Source organism: Thermobia domestica, chromosome 17 (assembly GCF_964235325.1).
Source record: "Thermobia domestica chromosome 17, izTheDome1.hap1.1, whole genome shotgun sequence".
NCBI classification, from domain to species: Eukaryota; Metazoa; Arthropoda; class Insecta; order Zygentoma; family Lepismatidae; genus Thermobia; species Thermobia domestica.
In genome coordinates this window covers 104,579,915-104,600,761 of record NC_137470.1, presented here as the reverse complement: position 1 = coordinate 104,600,761, position 20,847 = coordinate 104,579,915, and the positions used below count along the sequence as shown (strand labels likewise).

General features: G+C 36.1%; 2 protein-coding genes across 11 annotated transcripts in view; one reads left to right on the top strand and one right to left on the bottom strand.

The window, feature by feature from the left end:
* LOC145674277 (uncharacterized) overlaps positions 1-15,745 on the bottom strand; it is a 39,435-nt gene extending 23,690 nt beyond the window's left edge. For 2 of the 3 annotated variants that reach the window (XR_014128881.1, XM_081744121.1), the window contains exon 1: positions 2,257-2,516. The gene's annotated coding sequence lies outside the window, so the exon portion shown is untranslated. Of the gene's footprint in view, positions 1-2,256; positions 2,517-15,680 lie in introns of those variants that run through there. The other variant, XM_081744122.1, reaches the window with a different exon arrangement.
* The window catches only part of LOC145674276 (BTB/POZ domain-containing protein 8-like), a 257,841-nt gene that overhangs the window by 81,943 nt on the left and 155,051 nt on the right, over positions 1-20,847 (top strand). The window lies entirely within an intron of this gene.

Genomic DNA, 20,847 nt, shown 5'->3' with positions numbered 1-20,847 from the left:
TATGAATGCAACACAGCTGCAAACTGGCCACACCTAGAAGCGAGAGGGCACAGTCTTCCCTAGATATTGGTGATAGCCCAGAGGAAAACGAGAAAACAGAAGTGGTACAAGCGTTAGAAATACCGTCCGTGCCATCAAATTCGTCCCTTTAGATTCCATCAGGTGGTGAAAACACTAACTCTTCTTTAAATGAAATTTTTAAGTTTTACATCCCATTCTTATGCCGGTTAGGCTAAAGGAGACGGTGATGATGAGAAATGAGTGAAATGAAGAAAGTGGGAGGAAACGCAGGGTGTCTACTTGAATACCAGAAAGTAAATTCATGACTTTTCATGACCTTTTTGTTCAAATTTTCATGACCATGGCGATAAAAATTTACCATTAGTAATAATAAACCCCTACCATCAGTGGTGCATCGGAACTATGCGGGTTGCTAGTCTTAAATATCACTTATTATGAATCTTAAAGAAAGAATAAAATTCGGCCACCTTGTGCTCGAGCACAGAATAGCACTTACCTAAATACGGGCCTGCTCTTACCAGTGAATCACTCTATACTGTATTTGAAGTTTTAATTCTGAGTATAATTATCCATCTAGCAGAAATTTGTCTGAAATTAAGCACTCAGAGAACTGCCCAAAGACAAAAAAATTATTATAAAAGAAATTAGTTTTAAAAAAATAGATCATCAAATTTAAAATCTGCAAACTCAAACGAATAATATTATTTGCATAAGTCTAAAGGCCCAAAAATACACAATTTACATTTCCTAGAAGTAAAGAAATAGCAGATCAGAAAGTTGGACAGTAAAAAGTTGTTACTATATTACAGAGACTAGAAGATGAATGGGGAGCAGCTAGGAAGACAGTAAAGTACCAGTTAGCCAGCACTAACTGGTGGGGGAAATTCTCACAATTACTGACCTGATACAACTGTTTCAGGACATGCAGTATGAGGTATAAAAGTATGAAGTATAAAAATATACTCTGAGATTTCAGCTTTTCATGACCAGGTGGGTAAATAAAGGACTTTTTCATGGCTTTCATGACCACTAAGCAAAATATATGACTTTTTCATGACTTTCATGACTTTCAAGACCAGTAGACACCCTGAAACGAACCCACGCACACGGTGTTTGTCCACCACAAAGTCCACACGGCGCGAGCTGGGATTGAACCAGGGACCCCAAACACCGGAGGTGAACGTTCTACCACTGAGCCACCATGTAAGAGAGTCTGGGAATGGATAGTGGCATTCCAACCACATCACATCAACTATCAACGTGTTAAATTGAAAAAAAAAAAAAAAAAACACGTGTTTATTATGATGAACAATTTTATATCGGTTGCATTACTGCTATTGATAAAGACAGGGTTCATCAGATTACTTAGAGAGGTCACGGAAGAGAAATTTGTGTGGCTGAAAGTCACTGATATTGATAATGGTGGACATAAAATTCATATTTTACGGATCGATTTCTCTAATTGGATAATGTCATTCTGCGGAAGATCAAAATCTCATACCGACAGATGAAACTATCATAAAGGTTTTCCGGCATCATTAGGCTATTTTAATTATTGTGTTATGCGATGCTGTTACATTAGGACCGAGGACTTTTCAAATAAGATATTTCACTGATAGTATTAGAAAATATTTTACTTTTCAATTATACAATTATTAGTACTTAATTTTCTTGTCATATGTCAACTGGAAACAAGACTATGCTATGAATATTTGTATTATTTTAGTATTAACATCCGTTGTATACAAAAATAATATCTCAAAACTGTTATAAATCAGCTTGATAAGGTGGTAGAAAATTATGTAGTTCATTAGAAGTAAGATATTAAGAGATGTCAATTACTGGGTCACGATGTGTCAATTACTGGTGATTCTCTCAAATCACAGTGTCAATTTCTGGTACAATATACAACATTTCTTATATATATATTTAAAAATAATAATTATCAGTCTATATTTTTTCCGGTGGTGTGTATGGATGAAGGAAGGATGCCTTCGTACCTACACGAGAGTTAAGTAAGTTAGACTCATTTGAAGGGTAAAACAACATGCAATTTGTCAAATACTGCTCTTATACTGTCAATTATTGGGACAGTTTCCCTATTTACAGCTGGAAAGACATATTTATAATTTAAATATCTAGATTACGAAAGCATTACTGTTGATTTAGCGTCTACAATAGTAAACAATGAAGTGCCTAAAACTAAGTTTATTAAAAGCACATTACCGTACTTACCTTTAGATTAGACCGTAGCAAGTTGAACCGCTCAGTGTTTTCTACCAAAGCTTCAACAGGATCGGACTAAAAGCTGACCTTTCCTTTTGAAAACTGGAAGATAAAATACCGAAAACTAAAGTAGGGGCAACAAGAGGTGGTGTCTGACGCTTCTTACTACATGCGTTGGGACAACGCAGGCCCTACTTTGGTACTAGTGTCAACAACCACAGTCACTCTGTCTTACACCATTAAATTGCCATTATAGATGCACCGTAAAAAGGCCTAACACGTGAGTAGTGGCAACGTCAGTGCGAGCTGTCAGAGACCTTCTCTTGCTGGCTTCCCTATAGTGAGTTACTAAAAGTTCTCCTTCTCCCGATCATATCAAGTTCTAACCATTCAGCTTATTTAATATCCAAATGGTTATATAAAAGAAAACTCTGTAATTACAACAATGGTTTCAAATATGTTGTGAAAAGTAGTCTTGACGTTAAACAATAGTTATCATCACTTGTAAATGCTAATGCCATTTTACTTGCATCCATAGACGTCGTTGATATGTAACCGTCCATACCATTGGAACTTACTTTGCCTATGAAACCCATTTTTCATTACAATTATTTGAGGTCTGTTTAACAAATTACAATGTATTGTAATTTGAAAAATCATTACTTTTCCCAGAATTATGGTTTAGCCATGGGCAACACACTATTTTCAATATTATAAAAAATTGTTGATTGAAACTTCTATTTTACAGCAGGAGAAATTTAAATACATTAGGTATTGCCGTTATGCCGATGATATTTTAATACTTGTACGTGACGAAAATACACTTTTACAAATATTTGAACAATTCAACAATGAGCATCCTAGGCTGAAGTTCACCCTCGAACGTGAATCTGGTAACTGTCTTCCATTTTTAGACTTACTGACTACCCGATCTTACAATACATGTATAAGAAAAGTATATTGAAAACTTAATGTAGGCACTACTTCCATACATCAACAGTCAGCTCATCCGCTACTGTACAAAGCTAATATTTGGAACAACTTCTTTCACAGGGCATTATTAATTCGTGATCGTCCAAATGATCTCAATGACGAAATACAGTTTTTATACAAAATAGGAAAAAAAAAAAAAAAAAAAAGGAAAAGGTTACAAGTTATGTGGTTTAATCAAACACGTAGTTCGATGCAAGCCCCAAAAAGAATTACTTCCAAAGAAGCAAAAACTTGGATACGAATTCCTTACTTTCCACAATTATTGACGAAAATTCAACGTATTCCTGCAAAACATAACACATATGCTTCTAGTATCACCCCCCGAAAAGTCTACAAAAACATCTTACCAGATTTAAAAGTTATTTTGTTGATCCACTAAATAAGTCAAATATTTATCGTGCTCACTGCGAATGTGAGTCGTCATATATAGGCCAAACGATACAGAATATTAACACCCGAATTAAAGAACATATTATACAATCAAAAAAGTCACAACAAAAGGGCATGTCGGGATTGGTGGTTCACTTAAAACAACATACACACAATATAAAGCAGGTTAATATGATATGTTCAGCAAAAACAAAGAAACAACGGGAGATTAAAGAATCATTCTTTATTCATAAATATAAACCTGCTTTAAATCTAGATATTGGCAACACTGATAGAACCTGGTTACCTACCTTTGATGCTTATTTTGAATCTGGCAATAGTGACGTAACATGGACATCGCACCTCCTTCGATTCAGCTCTCACTTTTGCGCTTTGCTCTGCTATCCATTCTTTACGTTGCACTTATTTAGTGGTATGTATCCCTTGTTTTACACCTTTTATCCCCTATGTGTTTTATCCTTGTTACCTTGCCAGTGAAGATGGAACCAACTGTGCGTTCCGAAACGTATGGAAAATATTCAGGCTTCCCAAGGGAGGATTCATTGGTAAGTAGCTTTTTTTTTTTTTTTTTTAACTAAATGTTGGGTTTATTGTCGATTTAAGTTATAATTTAAAATATTGGTACATTTAACAATTAAGTTTAGAACAAATTTTCCTAAAATAAATTCCCTAATTAGGCAGAAGTCAAATTCTCACAAGATAAAAACTTCATAGGGCCTGACTCCATAGAAAATTACGTTTTATTTTAATCATATTAGTCTTCAGCGACAACGTTAGAAGAGGCCGCTAAAGGCACTTGAGAGATTGATACGGTAGCAGCTTCGTTTGATGGCTTGTAAAGCAGTGTAATTTTTTAAACGTAGAATCCTATTTACCTAGAAAATTGTCGCTAGGATACAAAAGGTCAAAACTGAATTTCGAAGATTTCCTGGTGTGAATTCCCAAGGTAGATGGAAAGCTTGCGTCTCATAAATGAACTACGAAAATCCTAGACTTTTCCATAAATATAAATTTATTTAGTAAGTCATAGTAATATTTAGGCCGCAATTAGCATTGAGACTGCCACAGAGTACCAGATAGTTCCCTTTTGTCGTTCGTTAACAGCGCAGTTTATTTATTTAAGCGTTCCATCTTCCTAGAAAATTAAGAGAATAGTAAACATTTGAAATATAAGCATTAACCCTACAATGCATGATTTTTTTTTATTTTCTGTGGAAAAAAATAGTTTTGCAAAAGAAAACAAAAATGAGTAACGGAAGTACCGGTATGCTAAATAGTGCCATCTATGCGGAAACTGTGTAATTACATCTAACTTCGAACGTTCCCAATCTGGTTCAACATGCATTAGCAACTACATACCGTTGTGTGGGGCCGCGGTGGCTCAGTGGTAGAGCGTTCACCTCTGGTGCTTGGGGTCCCAGGTTCGATTCCAGCCCCCGTCAAGTGTACTTTGTGGTGGACAAACACCGTGTGCGTGGGTTTTCTCGGGATTCTCCCGTTTCCTCTTACTTTCTTCATTGCACCATTTCATTCATTACTCATCATCACCGTCTCCTTTAGCTTAACCGGCATAAGCGTGGGACGTAAAACTCAAAGATTTCATTTTTTTTTACATACCGTTGTGTAGGAAAGCACAGATTATTTACCACTACGGATCATGTGTGTCCCACTATGCATTGTAGGATTAATTTGAATAGTTTATAGAAAGTTGAACTAGGTTTAAAATGAGTGATATATTTTCAGATTTGTATAAAAGTAGTACATAACAAAATAACGTTAATGCTTAGTCATGTACGAAGAATATTTAAGATTTTCGACAGTTTAACTTACTATGAATCTTATAGATATTAAGAATCTGTAAAGAAATAATGTCAACATATAGAAATATAGGTATTAGACGAAATAATTACTTCAGTGAGAATTTTTATAGTATATATTAAATAATCTCTTATAATATTGAAGTAAAAGCAGCAAATAATAATACTGCAGTACCAGGAAGAAAAAAAAAAACAAACGAAAAATAGCAAAATGCAAAAAATTAATTAAAACGGTCGTTATATTGATACAGTGAAATGTACTGTGCTAATCACTGTTAAGGAATTCCCTAATTGACTAATAGATGTTTAATTATATATGGTTATTTGCTATAATCAAACATTAAGTGTCGACGCTGAATTCCGTATCGAAGCTGGATGATGAAAGATTTATACACGTATATACAGGGTAACTGGTAATTCGATGCATTCCTTGCAACGGGATATTCTATAAGAACTTTGGAACATTTTCACATATATGAACCGAGGGTCGCAAATCTTAGTTTCTGCGTAATTTGTACATGTATGATTTCTTTGAAATTTGCCGGCTAACGAGAGGTGCGCGAAAAAGTTTTACCTTGACCCACTTCCACATATCGTAGAGCGATAAAATTTTACATGTGTAATACTGCGTACCTTTGTAGGTCATGTATTAACGTACAGCTCGTAACTCTGCACCGTTGCAGTGTTATAGGTCAGAGCGTGAAGTAAGGTTTAATGGTCCAAAATCCAACACTGCACCTCAGAGAGCAGCGTAGCAACATCGCAGAAGTACTTGCCCCTGGAAATGACTGCATGGTTGTGAAGAGGTGAAATGAAGATGGTGCAGTCAAGAGAAAACGTGAACTATGACGGATTTCATACCCAGGGTCGTACATCTGTGTGGCCAACATTCGAGCATTGTCTGGGTGCGTTGTTTTCCAGGAGGAGGACACCTTTTGCCAGCATGCCTCGCTGAGGAATTTCACAGAATCCCGCAACGCACGCGGCAGTGAGGCATAGTTTATCCTGGTAATTGAGGTACCCTTTGCCTGGAAAGCAAGTAGTAATACCCCATGTTGAACCCAAATAAACGTGATCATTACTTCGGTCGCTTTGGTTGAACACGGTCTTCCTTTTGGTAGTGGTACATTTTGTTTTGAGTTATTAAAGCGATGTATTCGATTGCTATTTATTTATGTATTTATGCAAGGAAATTACTCAAGGAAGTGTTCGAACTTCCAACTCCGCGGTCACATCGGTCTTGTAGGTGGGTCTAGGGTTTGGGAAGTAACTGAGTCTGACCTTCTAGAAGGTACTATTCCTGGGCTTCGCCTGGTGAAAGTGAAGAAAACCAAGGAAAACCTAATCAAACCAGTGACAATATGCCAATGTACCACCACCAAAGGAAGTCCGTGTTCAACTCTGAGCGACCAGAGATGGTCACGTTTATTTGGGATCAGAATGGGGTATTACTACTTGCTTTCCAGGAAAAGGTACCACAATTACCAGGATATACTATGCCTCATCGCTGAGTGCGTTGCGGGATTCTGTGAAATCTCAGAGCGTGACATGCTGACAAAAGGTGTCTGCCTCCTGGGAAACAATGCTCGAATGTTGGCCAGACAGATGCACGACCCTAGGTATGAAATCCGTCATAGTCCGCGTTTTCTCTTGACCGCACACTATCTTCATTCCACCTCTTCCCAACCATGCAGTCATTTTCTAGGGGTAAGTACTTCTGCGATGTTGCCACGCTGCTTTCTGAGGTGCAGTATTGGATTTTGGACCATTACACCTTACTTCACGTTTGGACCTATAACATTGCAACGGTGCAGAGTTACGAGCTGTACGTTAATACATGACGTACATAGGTATGAGGATTACACATGTAAAATTTTATCTCTTTACGATATGTGAAAGTGGGTGAAGGTAAAACTTTTTTGCGTACCTCAAGTTAGCCGCAAATTTCAAAGAAATCACACATGTGCAAATTACTCAGAAACTATTGATTTGCGATCCCCGGTTCATATAGGTGAAAATGTTCCGAAGTACTTGTAGAATATCCCCTTGCAAGGAATGCATCGAATTACTAGTCCCCCCCCTCCCCTCTCTCTCTCTCTGATATATAATGTGTTTTCACAGATCAGACGAAGGATGTCCACATTAAAGATTTTATAATAATTAACGATAAGTAAATACATTTCTAATACTTTTCTCAAATAGATATAAGAAATCAAGAAAATACTAAATTTTCAACTTAATAAAATTTTAGACTGGAGCCAAGCTCTCTGTTGTTTGCCGGCAAACAAACACGAAGATTGTATGCTAACACTTATTGATTCTGACATATTTATATTTCGAATATACCATTTAACTAAATTTCTATTGCATAGCGCGCAAAGGCAAGATGGATTTTAAGCGATTGACTATTAATTTTGACACATGTATTCCCGATTACGGAAAATTAGTTTAAACTCCTATTAAGCCTGGGTCCAAATAGGAACTAGGTTTTTAAACGTTATTATTGACTTAAATTTTAGTTTTAGAAAACTAGGTAGTATGAACGGAAATCCAGCCCATTATTAATAGGTATAACCAGGTTAAAAGGAATTTACGTTTCGATAGATCTGACACCAACTCGAATGACATAAAATGGGTGAGATTTCCTACTTTTCCCGAGATTGACAATTGCATTGAATAAGATCTGTACACAATACGGTTTCCGTACGACTTTGAAATCTCTCAAAACTTTAGAAAAGAGCCTCACCCCATTGAAGAGTTACTACACGGATCGCAATGAAGAATCAGGTATTTATAAAATAAAATGCAGTTGCCATGAGAGTTACATAGGCAAAACCAAAGAAATTATAATTATATGAGCGCATGAGAGGAGGATTCAAATTAACAAAAAAAAAAAAAAAAAATCGTCTACTTACCAATAATTGATTACTCACTCAAGAATACGTGGAATTTTTGTCGATAATTGTGGAAAATCAGGAATTCCTATCCAAGTCAGCTCATCTGCCACTGTACAAGGCCAATATTTGGAAGAATTTCTTTCGTACAGCATTATTAATTTGTGACCGCCAAAAAGATCTTAATGACGAAATACAATTTTTATACAAAATAGGACCAAAAAAACTGTTGTGTATTTTACAAAAGTGATTTAATCAAACACGTAGATCAATTGCAAGCCCCCAAAACAGTCACTTCCAAAGAAGCAAAAACTTGGATAGCAATTCCTTATTTTCCAAACTATCGACAAAAATTCAACGTATTCTTGCAAAGCATAACATATCTGCTTCAAGTATCCCCCCAAAAAGTCTACAAAAACATCTCACCGGATTTAAAAGTTTTGTTGATCCACTAAATAAATCCGGCATTTACCGCGTTCAATGCGAATATGACTCCTTATATATAGGCCAAACAAAACGCAATATTAACACCCGAATTAAATAACATGGTGTATTAGACAAAAATAATAATAATAAATAAATAAATAAATGACAAGAAGAAGGCATGTCGGGATTGGCGCTTCATTTAAAACAACATACACATAATATAAAACAGGTTAAGGTAATAGGTTCAGCAAAAAAAAAAAAAAAAAAAAAAAAAAAAAAAAAAAAAAAAAGAAGATTAAAGAATCATTCTTTATTCATAAATACAAATCTGCTTTGAACTTGGATACTTGCAACATTGATAGAATTTGGGTACCTACCTTTGATGCGTACTTTGAATCTAGCAATAGTGACGTAACATAGACCCGCTCTTTCTTCGATTCAGTCCACTCCTTTTGCATTTCGCTTTGCTCGTCCATCTCAGGATCTACTTTTTACGTTACATTTCTTTATTTAGTGGTATGTATTCCTTGTTTTATACTTTTATTTCCTATCCGTGTTAATCCTTTTCACCTTGTCACTGAGGAAGGAACCAGCTGTGAGCTCCGAAACGTCAGAAAAATATTTAGGCTTTCCAAGGGAGGATTCCTTTGTAAGTAGCCAGTTTTTTTGTTAATTTAAAATTAAAGTAAATTCGAGGCCCGTGTCAAGGAGCAGATTAGGGATTCAATAGTAGATGGCCCGATGTTAGGTCTGTCGAAAATTATCTAATTGAAACAACACAAGGTAGAATATTTCAAAATGTTATTGAGGATCAAAAATGATTAGATAGACCCGTATTTGAGAATGTATTTATTCATTTAAGAAAACCAAAATAAAATTTAGGTAAGGGATGGTTAACTGGTCAATGGAAACCGGTAATTCGCACGTCATTGGCATAACGACAAAATTAGCAGCACGAAGTACGAGATGGCATCTTTGCACTAAAGAACAAAACAACACACAAATCAACTCCGCCATATTATAACTTGTATCACCACCATATGACATGTAATAGTTGAATTTGACAAAGTATGTTCCAGCACCACTCTTCTCTTGATGAGGCCAGGGAAGAGTCGAAAGCTCGAAAGTACAAATAATATTTAGGAATTACAGAAATCTGTGGCAGTTTTTTACAAGTTGGCCATCCTCTTCTCCAACAATGAGCTTTAATATTAGAATTTTTAGAAAAGTTTCAAGGTACTGCTTCAGTGAATTTCAGGGAAAACGAGACGGATTCCAAAAAATGTTGTATAAAGGCATACATAATTAATTACTTTAATGAGATATTTCATTTTTTCCCCAAATTCCATAGACATAGGATATTGAAAAAAAAAAATTATTTTTCCTATGAAAATATTTAAAGGTTAAAACTTTGCAACAGTTGGTCATAGACCCAAAAACATTTTACCACTGCATTCCTGGAAAAATTTTAGTCCTATTTGATGTATCACACGATAGGGTTCCCATTTAAAAAATAACTTCCCGCCATTTCAAGATGGCGGCCGATGGTCTCGTATGTCTCAAAAGATTTTCCCCTTGTCTGTTATCATCACTTTTTTCCTTTTTACCCAATTCTGAATGATTTGGATTTTATTTCTTTCCACACTTTTGGACCACCCTTTACTCTTACGGGTTTATGCAATTCCTGAATACCACTTGCACTTCCGATCTTTCGACTCTCCCCTGGAATGTAGGTAACGGAGGATAAAAACAGGCGACAGAAAAATAAGAACACCCGGGAAAGATAAAAGGAACGGAATTACCAGAGCACAGCAGTGAACACCATGAATCACACGTCAAATGATTAACACGCGGATTGTGTTATGGCGGTATTAATTTGGTCACTTTTTGTGGAAGGCTGCCAACTCATGTTGATATTATTATTATTATTATTATTATTATTATTATTATTATTATTATTATTATTATTATTATTATTATTATGCCAATACTATGCAAATTTTGTAATTACTGATTCCCATTCATCATTTTAGGGATAATAACGAACAGAAACACAAAAGTGATGTCCAACAAATGTTTCATTCTGGTGAGATATCTCTTAGTGACTGGTGAGACTGACAAAACAGATGCATATCGATCAACCAACAAGTAGCAAAAGATATCTTTCGTGGGTCTGAAGTAGTGATCGAGCTATGACTTAAGTACTGTGTTGAATTAGCAGTATTGTTTCGTGAGTTGTGTGTCTGTTCGTCACAAGAAATGGGAAATAATTGAACGAGTGGTTTATTCGATGTAGATACGAATTAAGATTATTCACACACACCCACATGCAAATTAAAAAAAAAAAAATTAAAAAGGGGAGAGAAAGGGGAACTTATGAGACGCGTTCTGAAAATTAATTCTTAATTCGATTTAAGCATCAACATCCACTGCTGTATTGGCATCATTCGCAAAAAGTCCCACACGCTGCCAAGCCCAAGAATGTGGTGTATCCCGTACATCCATCCTGAGAATCTTATCTGTGCGTAAGTGGCACCCATACAAGATAGAACTATTCCAACATCTAACCGCGGGTGATCCAGACCGCCGAGTCGAATTCTGTGAGCGGACCGCGGAACAAATCAGACAGAAACCTCGATCCGCATATGACGTGCTGTTCTCGGATGAGGCCAATTTTTTGTTTCGGATGAGGTGAACAAGGAAAATCACCGTCCGGAATGGACTGCAAAATCTAAATGGGCCTAGTTTTTTTTAATACCGTTTTAAAAAAACCATGATTATGTTTTTTCGAAATTATTTTTTAAAAAAACGTTTTTTTTTAAAAAAAAAATACAAGTTGGAATTTTAGCTCCTCGGCACTATTTTCCAGCCAAAAACACACCGCCGTATTTAAAACAAGGAAAGTCCTAATAACATACAATTTAACAAATAAACAAAACAGCACAACGCAAATTCCACATTTACAGAACCAAGCCAAATATATATACATAAACCACCTTTAGGTAACTAAGAAGATAAACTGGAGCATGTATTCTATGTCCACGACAAATTTTACGAAACTCTCTCCAGCTTTAACCTGATGCTGTAGATAGCATCCTTCACAGTTTTCGAACCAAATCACACTATTTAACAAAGCAACACGAATTCCACACTTAAGGGTGGGTAAGCTCCCCCCTAAACATCAATAAAACATACAATACTACTTACCTCAATTTCGAAATTCAGATGTATGTAAATCAGCGAGATCTCCTTCACACCTAACTTTGACTTTACAATAAATTTTCCGTGTAATACAAACCGCATGAAAAACATAAAACGGGTTTTTTTTAAAAAAAACTTAAAATTATAATTGTTCGTCCGCTTCTAGCAAAGTTTCAAGAATTTACCGGGGAAATAGATAATTTGCTCGTTTGTGTACTTGATAACATGTAAGAAGATCAAAACTTTTTTTTATGGTTATAAGTCTGGAACTATTTGGCAAGCAGAGGGACCTACTTGGCACATGGTTGGATTGGGGAAAGTAACGAGCATTTGTATTCTGAACATTGCTTTATCACTACATAGTATTCCATTCATGTACCGATTGAATACATCATGAATATGACAAGGCAGTATACAAAGAGATCATACAAGTGTCGCAAATCTGTACAACACACAAAACATGTATTTTATGCCATACAAAGTTCATTTCAAATATACTCATTTATACTTATACGCACAGTCACTGACGCGCCTGCTTCCTACGAACGCATCTACTCGCTAACGCTCGCCTGCTGCGTTCCTGCCCTGACTCGGTTAGATAGCATATGTGATTTTTAATGACAATCTAGCACAAGTTGGTTTATGATTAATGCACTGTAATATTTTTGCTAATCGTCCGCACTGTATTTATACTCATTTCAGGTTAATTACCGCAAATGACGGCCCCGAAAGTAAACTTAAAGTAAGAATTGATAATTTTTAGATTCTCATAGTCTTTATTACACTTTTGCTGGAAGAGCAGGCGGATGACCAACTGCGGAAAAATGCCCCTATTTGGTTAAACCATCCCGTTCCAAATATTTCAAAAACTCATTCTCGTTATTGTTTAACGTAAAAAAAAAAAAAAAAATTAAAGTAAATTTACATCACAATCACTACACAAGAACTAAATACGAAGTTACATGTTAACACAGTATTTGACCACCTTAACAAAGACACTTAAAAAAGTGATCGACCACACACAGTGCAGTCTCAGTACATATCATTTAGGTAATCAAATGAAACTCAATCGCGTAAAGAAACTAACAACAACGTCATCAGTTCACACCTAACAATATAACAAAAAAAGAAGGAAATGTAAACAAAACTACTTTTCGACGCAGATGAAGAACAGGAGCGTTTAATGTAAAGTTTACCCCGCGGTTTTTTTGAATTTTTTTTCAAAATGGTTTTCTTTCGATAAACGGATTTTTTCAAAACATTTTTTTCGAAAAACGGGTTTTTTAAAACAGGTTTTTTCGATAAACGGGTTTTTTCAAAACAGGTTTTTTTGATGAACGGGTTTTTTCAAAACAATTTTCAAAAAAAACAGGTTTTTTTAAAACATTTTTTCAAAAAAACAGGTTTTTTCAACACATTTTTTCGAAAAACAGGTTTTTTCAAGAACTTTTCAAACAAGGTATGCGCTTTAAAAAAGTAAACTATTGTTGACTTAAAATCGAAAAAATCAATACACTCTAGATAAAATAACTTCCACAGCCAGAGTGAACACAGTAGTCCCGCACTCAACCATTGTGTGAGAGATCGGTTTTTCGTATAATTTTTCTATAATTTTCCCGTAAGCCTAACTGCAATGCATAAAATACGAATTCACTTTAAAATACAAACTAACTTGTGCTGCGTGCCACAAGAAGCACGAATGCTATCTAATGGAGTCAGGACAGGTGCGCAGCAGGGGGACTTGAGCTGTACGAGAGAGTGCGTCCGAAGGGAGCAGTCGCGTTAAGTGGGTATGCGTATAAATGAGGATAGTGGGAAAAAACTTTATTTGGCATGAAACACATTTCTATGGTACTTTTGTACACTGCCTTTATTTAGTACTCGTGTTCGTAGGTTTTTTTTCAGGGCGCACCTGTTTCCTGCCAATATTTCAGTCAACCAATTCGATCATCATCTTTCACTTGCTTTACTTATCCGCCTTCCTTAGCCTAACGGGCATAATCATCGGATAATAAAGTGAAACGTTTCGTTTCGCATCCCGCATTAAGCTGTGGGGGATTGTTTTGGATTTGCGGGACCAGAATGAGGTAAAACAAAAAAAAAAAAATGTTTATAGGGCAAATGATGTTACAAAAATGTAATAACTAAGTGAAGATAAATAAGTTAACCAAATCCAGCCTAACCTGAACGAACAAAATTACAGAAATATAGCAAGTAAGCTGATCTCTCCAAATTGTGAAGGTAAGTGCTAACCTAACCTAACCTGAACAAACAAAAAATACAGAAAATATAGCGAAAAAGTACTAATTTTAACCAAAAAATTCTGGTCCCTCAAATCCAAAAATGTACCAGCTAGGTTCTATGTCTTACAGGGCGCACCCCCAGGGATGGTTTACCGGGTCTAAACCCCTCCCCAGTCTTCGTAACTCGAAAAACATTTCTACGCTTTAAGAAAACTATATATAATTTCTCTAGGATAGAAATTGTTAATGTACCTTAAAAATTTGATCTTATACTACATATGTACTTTCTTTTTTATATAAAAATAATTGTTTTAATATTTTTTGCTAAGAATGTAGGTGACAGTACTTTAAAATTACTTATCATTTTATTGACTATAGAATAATAACAGTTCAGTACTACCTAGGCAGTGACTACTAGTGGTGGACCCCCCAACACATTTCTGGCTGCGCGGCTGTCTCACATTCCCTCACTGCTGAAATCATTAACAACAACAACAACAACAACCCTTCCCTCCCGCTTTTTTATTCCACTAATTCGTTCATAATCACTTGCATTTTATCATCTGTCTCCTTTAACCGTTCAGAACATAATTGTGAGATGAAACTAAAAATTCCTTTCATTTCCATCATCACCAGTTGCTACAGAGAAAAATCATTCTTACGGTAGATGCATCCATATCAAACGGACCTAACAGTGACACCCAACTGTTAGGACATTGAGTTTATGGAAGACGTGATGCCCCTAAAATTATTATCCTTTAGAAAATCACCGGATCGGTGGCGGGGTCCTGTAATCCAAATAGTGTATTCGGACACGGCCTATTATTGCTAGGTATCACGATCTGCGCATCCCCCAAGTGCACCGGATTCAAAATCTTGTCATAGTTTGGACCCTGCATTAATAGTAGGACGTTCTTCATAACATCAGTGTTCGGCGTGAGAGACCCGTTTTCAATCCCCGATGGGAGCTCATGTGGTGCGGATCCGATGTTAAGCTGTAGGTCCACGTCTCATATAGCCTCGCTGCTGGACGGAACACTGAACTTAAAATCACATAACAGCGGTGATGCATAAAGCCGTAAAACACAACTCAACCCATTCGGAAAACGAAATATCTTCTTTTCATGCGAGATGAACTAACACGAACAATAACACAATTCGATTTTTGTTGCACTTTCACGTTTTGGATGCGTGTCATATAAAAAACTAGTTATAATATTGTATCAAATCCCCATTATTAGCTATTCCTTTAAATAAAAGTTAAAATCTCATATTCCCTTTACTAGCATCACAATCCTCCACCATCTCTATCAATTTTGCAAAATGTCATTTATTCATTATTTATTCCTGAAATTTTTATAATTTCGTATTAAATATTAAAAACATAAAAATATAACTTATAGCTAACGATATAAAGTAGTAAACAATAACATAAAATAAATAATTTTCATATTAGGTGCTATACGTACCTGCTCTGATGATCACTCAGCGTAATCTAACTGTCTTTTGTTTGAGATGCACGCTTGAATAAAATTCGTTATGTCACGTGCTTTAATTAGCTAATCAGAGAAGGAGTATTTATCTGCCGTATTTACGCGTATTGTTGTATCTGCAGTAGAACGTTAACGGAAATTCTGTACTCCAAATTAACTTCCAATAAATAAATAAATGCGTTGAAGAATGTTACAATGACCAATTTTAACTTAAAGGCGCTCTTGTATTAGACTGAAAATTTTAAACATTGCACAGCCATGCGTTTGATTTTATTATTGAAATCTTCGTTTTAAGTGGAACATAGTGCTTAGTCAAGTATATTTTTGAGAAAGAAAATTAAAAAAGTGAATAAAATAAATCAATTTCGATATATAATGAAACCTTAGTTTCGGTGTCACAAATTTATCATGAATTTTAATTTCGCTTTAGTTCTGAACATCAATGTCGCTAAAGCTATAGGATGTTCTAATATACGATACCATTGTTAGCTATACCGTGAAAATGTGCAATATTTGCGTATCGTTATAGTCCAACTGGCGGCCCGCGGATCACATACGGCCTTCTACTTCTAGTTTGCTCCCCCTGTGTGTATTCGCGAACTTAATAAATTGCCAAAAAGGTACCCATTTTTTAATTAAGAATGTATTTAAAGGAGATTCACCACCAGTCTCGTTTCTAATGCGTGTGGCTTTGGTGTACATACTCCCGGGTTTGATTCCCGCTGGAATAGCATTACAAATTTGAATCTATTACTGTGATTCGAATTCCACTTTAAGCTATAGGATCTCGTCTCATATTGTAGCCTCGACGTTGGAAAATGACGCTAAAACTTTAAAATGCAAATATTACAGGGAAATACATATTTCGTGAAACAGATAGTTGCTTTTGTCCTTTGCTGGTTTATCTTCTTAAATATTCTGTTACCAGAAACCCTTAGACAGTGGTGGTAATGTGGTCCACGTTGGCTGAGCGGTTGAGCGTTCAACTCTGGTTTGTGAGGTCCTTGGTTCGATCCCAGCTTGTGCCAAGTGAGCTCTGTGGTGGACAAACACCATGTGCATGCATTTTCTTAGGGTTCTCGTGTTTCCTTCCACTTTATTCATTCCACTATTCCATTCATTTCTAATCATCACCGTCTAGTCGGCATAATCGTGGGTCGTAAAACTTATATTTAATTTCATTTACAGTAGTGATAATATCCAGGCCTGTAGCCAGAACACTAAGACATGGGGTCAATCCCAATATGTTTTTGGAAAGGAAGGGATTCAGTTGAGTTCATCTTACATTCATACATGCACAGCACAGAACAACTGAAATATTTAGGGGACTGAAGTTGGACGCAGGGGGATGAGCCCCCTTAACCACCCCTAGCTACGGACCTGGTAATATCCCTTAAAGTTGCAAAATGTAATATTAACTTTTAACGTGTGCTATTAAAAATCATCTGGTCCTTGATTGAGAAATGCATTGATCATATTGATACGGGTCTCTCTTCATGAACGTTGAGCTAGCATGCGTACTTTCTGTGCACGCATTCCATGGTTTGATTCCTGATGGTACTGATTGGAATGCTTGTTTGTTGATACAAATCCGAGTAGTGGTTCGAATTTCACTTTGCAGCCCTTTTATGCTCATGTTTATTTTTTTTTTTCTGTTGTCTGCGTAAGACGTTGCTTCGTTTTGAATGTACCATTTATGCACGCAATATTTAATGCTGAATAGCGTTTCATAGGTCCCAAGCAAAAATACGTCTAGCTAGTTCATTGTCACATTTTTTATAACTTCGAAGAATGATAAAGTGTCAAAGGAATGTTTCTATTTTTCGAAGAGACTAAGTAAAACATGGGTTCTACCATTACTACTAATGACTTGTGATTTTTCTGCAGGAGGAATTTCATTGCACAAAGGGCGAATGAAATAGTGAAAAAAAAAAAAAAATCTTACTGGTAATCCACGTTGACCACGATGGGATATATCCCCAGAGGGAAGGTTGTAGCTCCACGGCGGGTCTTCCCCGGACCAGACCACCCCTGAAATCATCACCCATCACCAATGCCACCTCTTTTAAGAAATCTGTGCAAAAGTGACTTTTAGGGACGTCTGTAATATAAACATAGCAGTAGCGTAATTTCAGGTGTTTCTTGAGGGGCACACTTCACATAGTCTTTACTATACACTGATCTGAGAACAACACTACTTCTACTCCACAGAAAGTACTACACTCTACACTAGTAATACTAGTACTGCAACGTACACAAGAAACTACCAGTCCCGGCTTCAATTCCAGGTGGGGGTGCAGTTGAACGACCAAAGTGGTTCGGATTCCACTGTAATCAGTATCTCCACGTCTCCTTTAGCCTAGCAAGCATAACTGTGGGACGTTAAACTAAATCACACCAAACCAAACAAGAAACTACCAGCTACAGCTAAAACAAGTTACACAAGTAACTACAAACTACGGCTAACCTAATCCTATTATAATTATGGCTACAACATGAAAAGTTACCAGAAGGACAACCATCTATCATTTTCTTCATTGCAGCATAGCAGGAAGTCGTAGGAGATCAAGACTGAAAAGAAAATAAGAAAATTGAATTAAATTCCAAATTTCATAAAATTGTTAAAATGGTAGTGGTTATATCATTTTTTTATTTCTTGTTATAAGTCGAATAATATTGATGTTCTGATGCTGAAATTTATGCGTGAAACTTCTTTCTTGAAGTATTATGTTATTTTATTATTTCGTTGCAATCCGAGGAGTAATTTGCGTTATTTTGGTTATTTCAACTATATTCTTTGTGAACGATAGATCATACGCCAATATTGACTTCTAGGTGGCAACATTGGTTGCTACGGACTTGGACAGCGGTATCACATTGCATTTATTTCAGGAAAACTTCTCCAGGCGGCGACCTCGAGCCTAGTATTGCATTTATCGGATAATTCATGTTAAGTGCTAAATGTAAGGTATGGCATTATTAAAATCAAATGACATCATTGCGTATTGGCTATGCTCTTCTCCCTGTAAAAGGGAGTGGCTCAAGGTGGCATTCGTACAGTTTACTACAACTGGTCAGACAGAACGATTGCATTCCATCGGCAAACTGATGAACAGCAAGCTGACAGTTGATTGAACCCCTCTTTACCAAGTCCATTCTATGTATGAAACTTTTGTTCAGGCACCCAAGGTAGCTCGTGCAGTATAGAATTTGTCACTTTAACAGAAGGCCTATTGCAGGTACATTATGTGAGTGAATACTTAACACCCTGGTTTTACTTGTCTGTAATTGCTCATACCAACATACACAGTTTTTCCAAGAACCAAATCACTGTCCCGAAACTATTAACAGTTGTTTCAGAGTGAATGTGCATAGAAAGACAATTATAAACTCTTCTCAGTAACCATTGAGACTTGCCGTAATTTCACTGCAACATGTATTTTACTCTTTATCCTGCAAAGGTAAGACGAAGATATTTTAAATAACTTTTTTCAAAATGTTATTAACATGGAAATAACTTTTTTCAAAAAGTTTGCGCCCTTCTGGCCCGGGCCTAGAATGACGTAAGGATCTGAAAATCACTGAAAAAATACAGAATTATGTACACAAAACGTGTGCAAAATTTCAATCTGATATCTTAAGCTAAGGGCGGCATTTTTTTTAAAAAAATCTCAAGGCGACCAAACTTTTTTTTTATACGTATATAGAATACATATATTTATACGACGTGATGTAGACATTTCCTAAAACAGAACTATTTTTCCCTTGATCATGGTTCATACATCATTCGCTTCATAATAAAGCAACCTTTCAAGGGGTACCACTCGCATGCCCATGTGATACACTAGTAAGGGGAAATTAGGAAAACTCCGGGAAATTTTCCGAAGAAATCCCTTTTTTAAAAAGTTTGAGCTCCTCGGGCCCGGTTGACGTAGAGATCTAAAAAAGAAAAAAAGAAAAGAAATTGATAAATAGTTATAGGTACACACAATGCGTATGCAAAATTTCAATATAATATCTTGAAAGCTAAAAGCGGGACAAATTTTTGAAAATTATTTGAAAAAAGGCGTCACGCCCCCCCCCTCCCCCGCCCCATTTGATGCCACCAAGTTGATCATTGGTTCCAAAACGCGTCTGGTGTGTTCCTTGGTCCGTGTCTGACTTGACCAATAAACAAAACTCAGCTTTAAGTTATAAGTGCTTGTTATAGGACCTAAATAAGCGGTTAAAGACAACACTGCATTATGGTATGAAAACGTAATCTGTATATAAATTCCTCATTACAAGTAAGCGGATACATAAACCATCATTTCTCAAATTTCCAGATTCAAGGGGAAAAGTTTTTTTCTTGGGGGCATAAACGTCTATTGTTTATGATCGCATCACGGAAAACGGTTTACCCGTTCGAATAGTTCCTGCCTCAATTTTTTTTTTCATGTCATATCGATCAAGGATCATATTCTAAGGGTGTAGGGGAGTTCAAACTTTATACCAAAAATAATGTGTCTTGTGGGGTTTTCTAATTTCACTTTCATTAAAATGCATATCATAATGGGGGAAAGGGTTCAAATATTTTCCATAAACGTATTCTTACTGCTCGAAAAACGGACATTTTAGCTAATAATAATAATAGTAATAATAATAATAATATGGTCCTAGGTTCGGTTTCCGATAATACCTCAAAATTGTCAATGTGACTTAAAGAAATACTGGATTATGAGAGAATATCAGTTGTAATGGTTCTGGGAGAATGCTTGTAATTAGTAGCGAGATGAGGTGAGTTCCTGTGAACACACACGGACGGACCGAGATTGGAAAATCACTGTTTCGGTATGTAGGAACCATGAAACGTGTAAATCCGTTGAAACCTCGAATTTGATTTCTTTCATAATCACCATACTTTCTTGTCGTCGCTCGAAAGTAAAAAGGAAAAGAAAAAATGGATATGGAGAGGATTAGAGAATCCAGTTTAAAATTTTACATAGTATTTCCGGTCCCCGTAGATTGAACGTATTTGAGAACAAGATCCTAATACAAATATTCGGACCCAAGAGAAACGGAAATGTGGAATGGCGGAAACTTCATAATGAGGAACTGCATAATTTATACGGTTTACCAAACATTGTTAGGATCGTCAAGTATA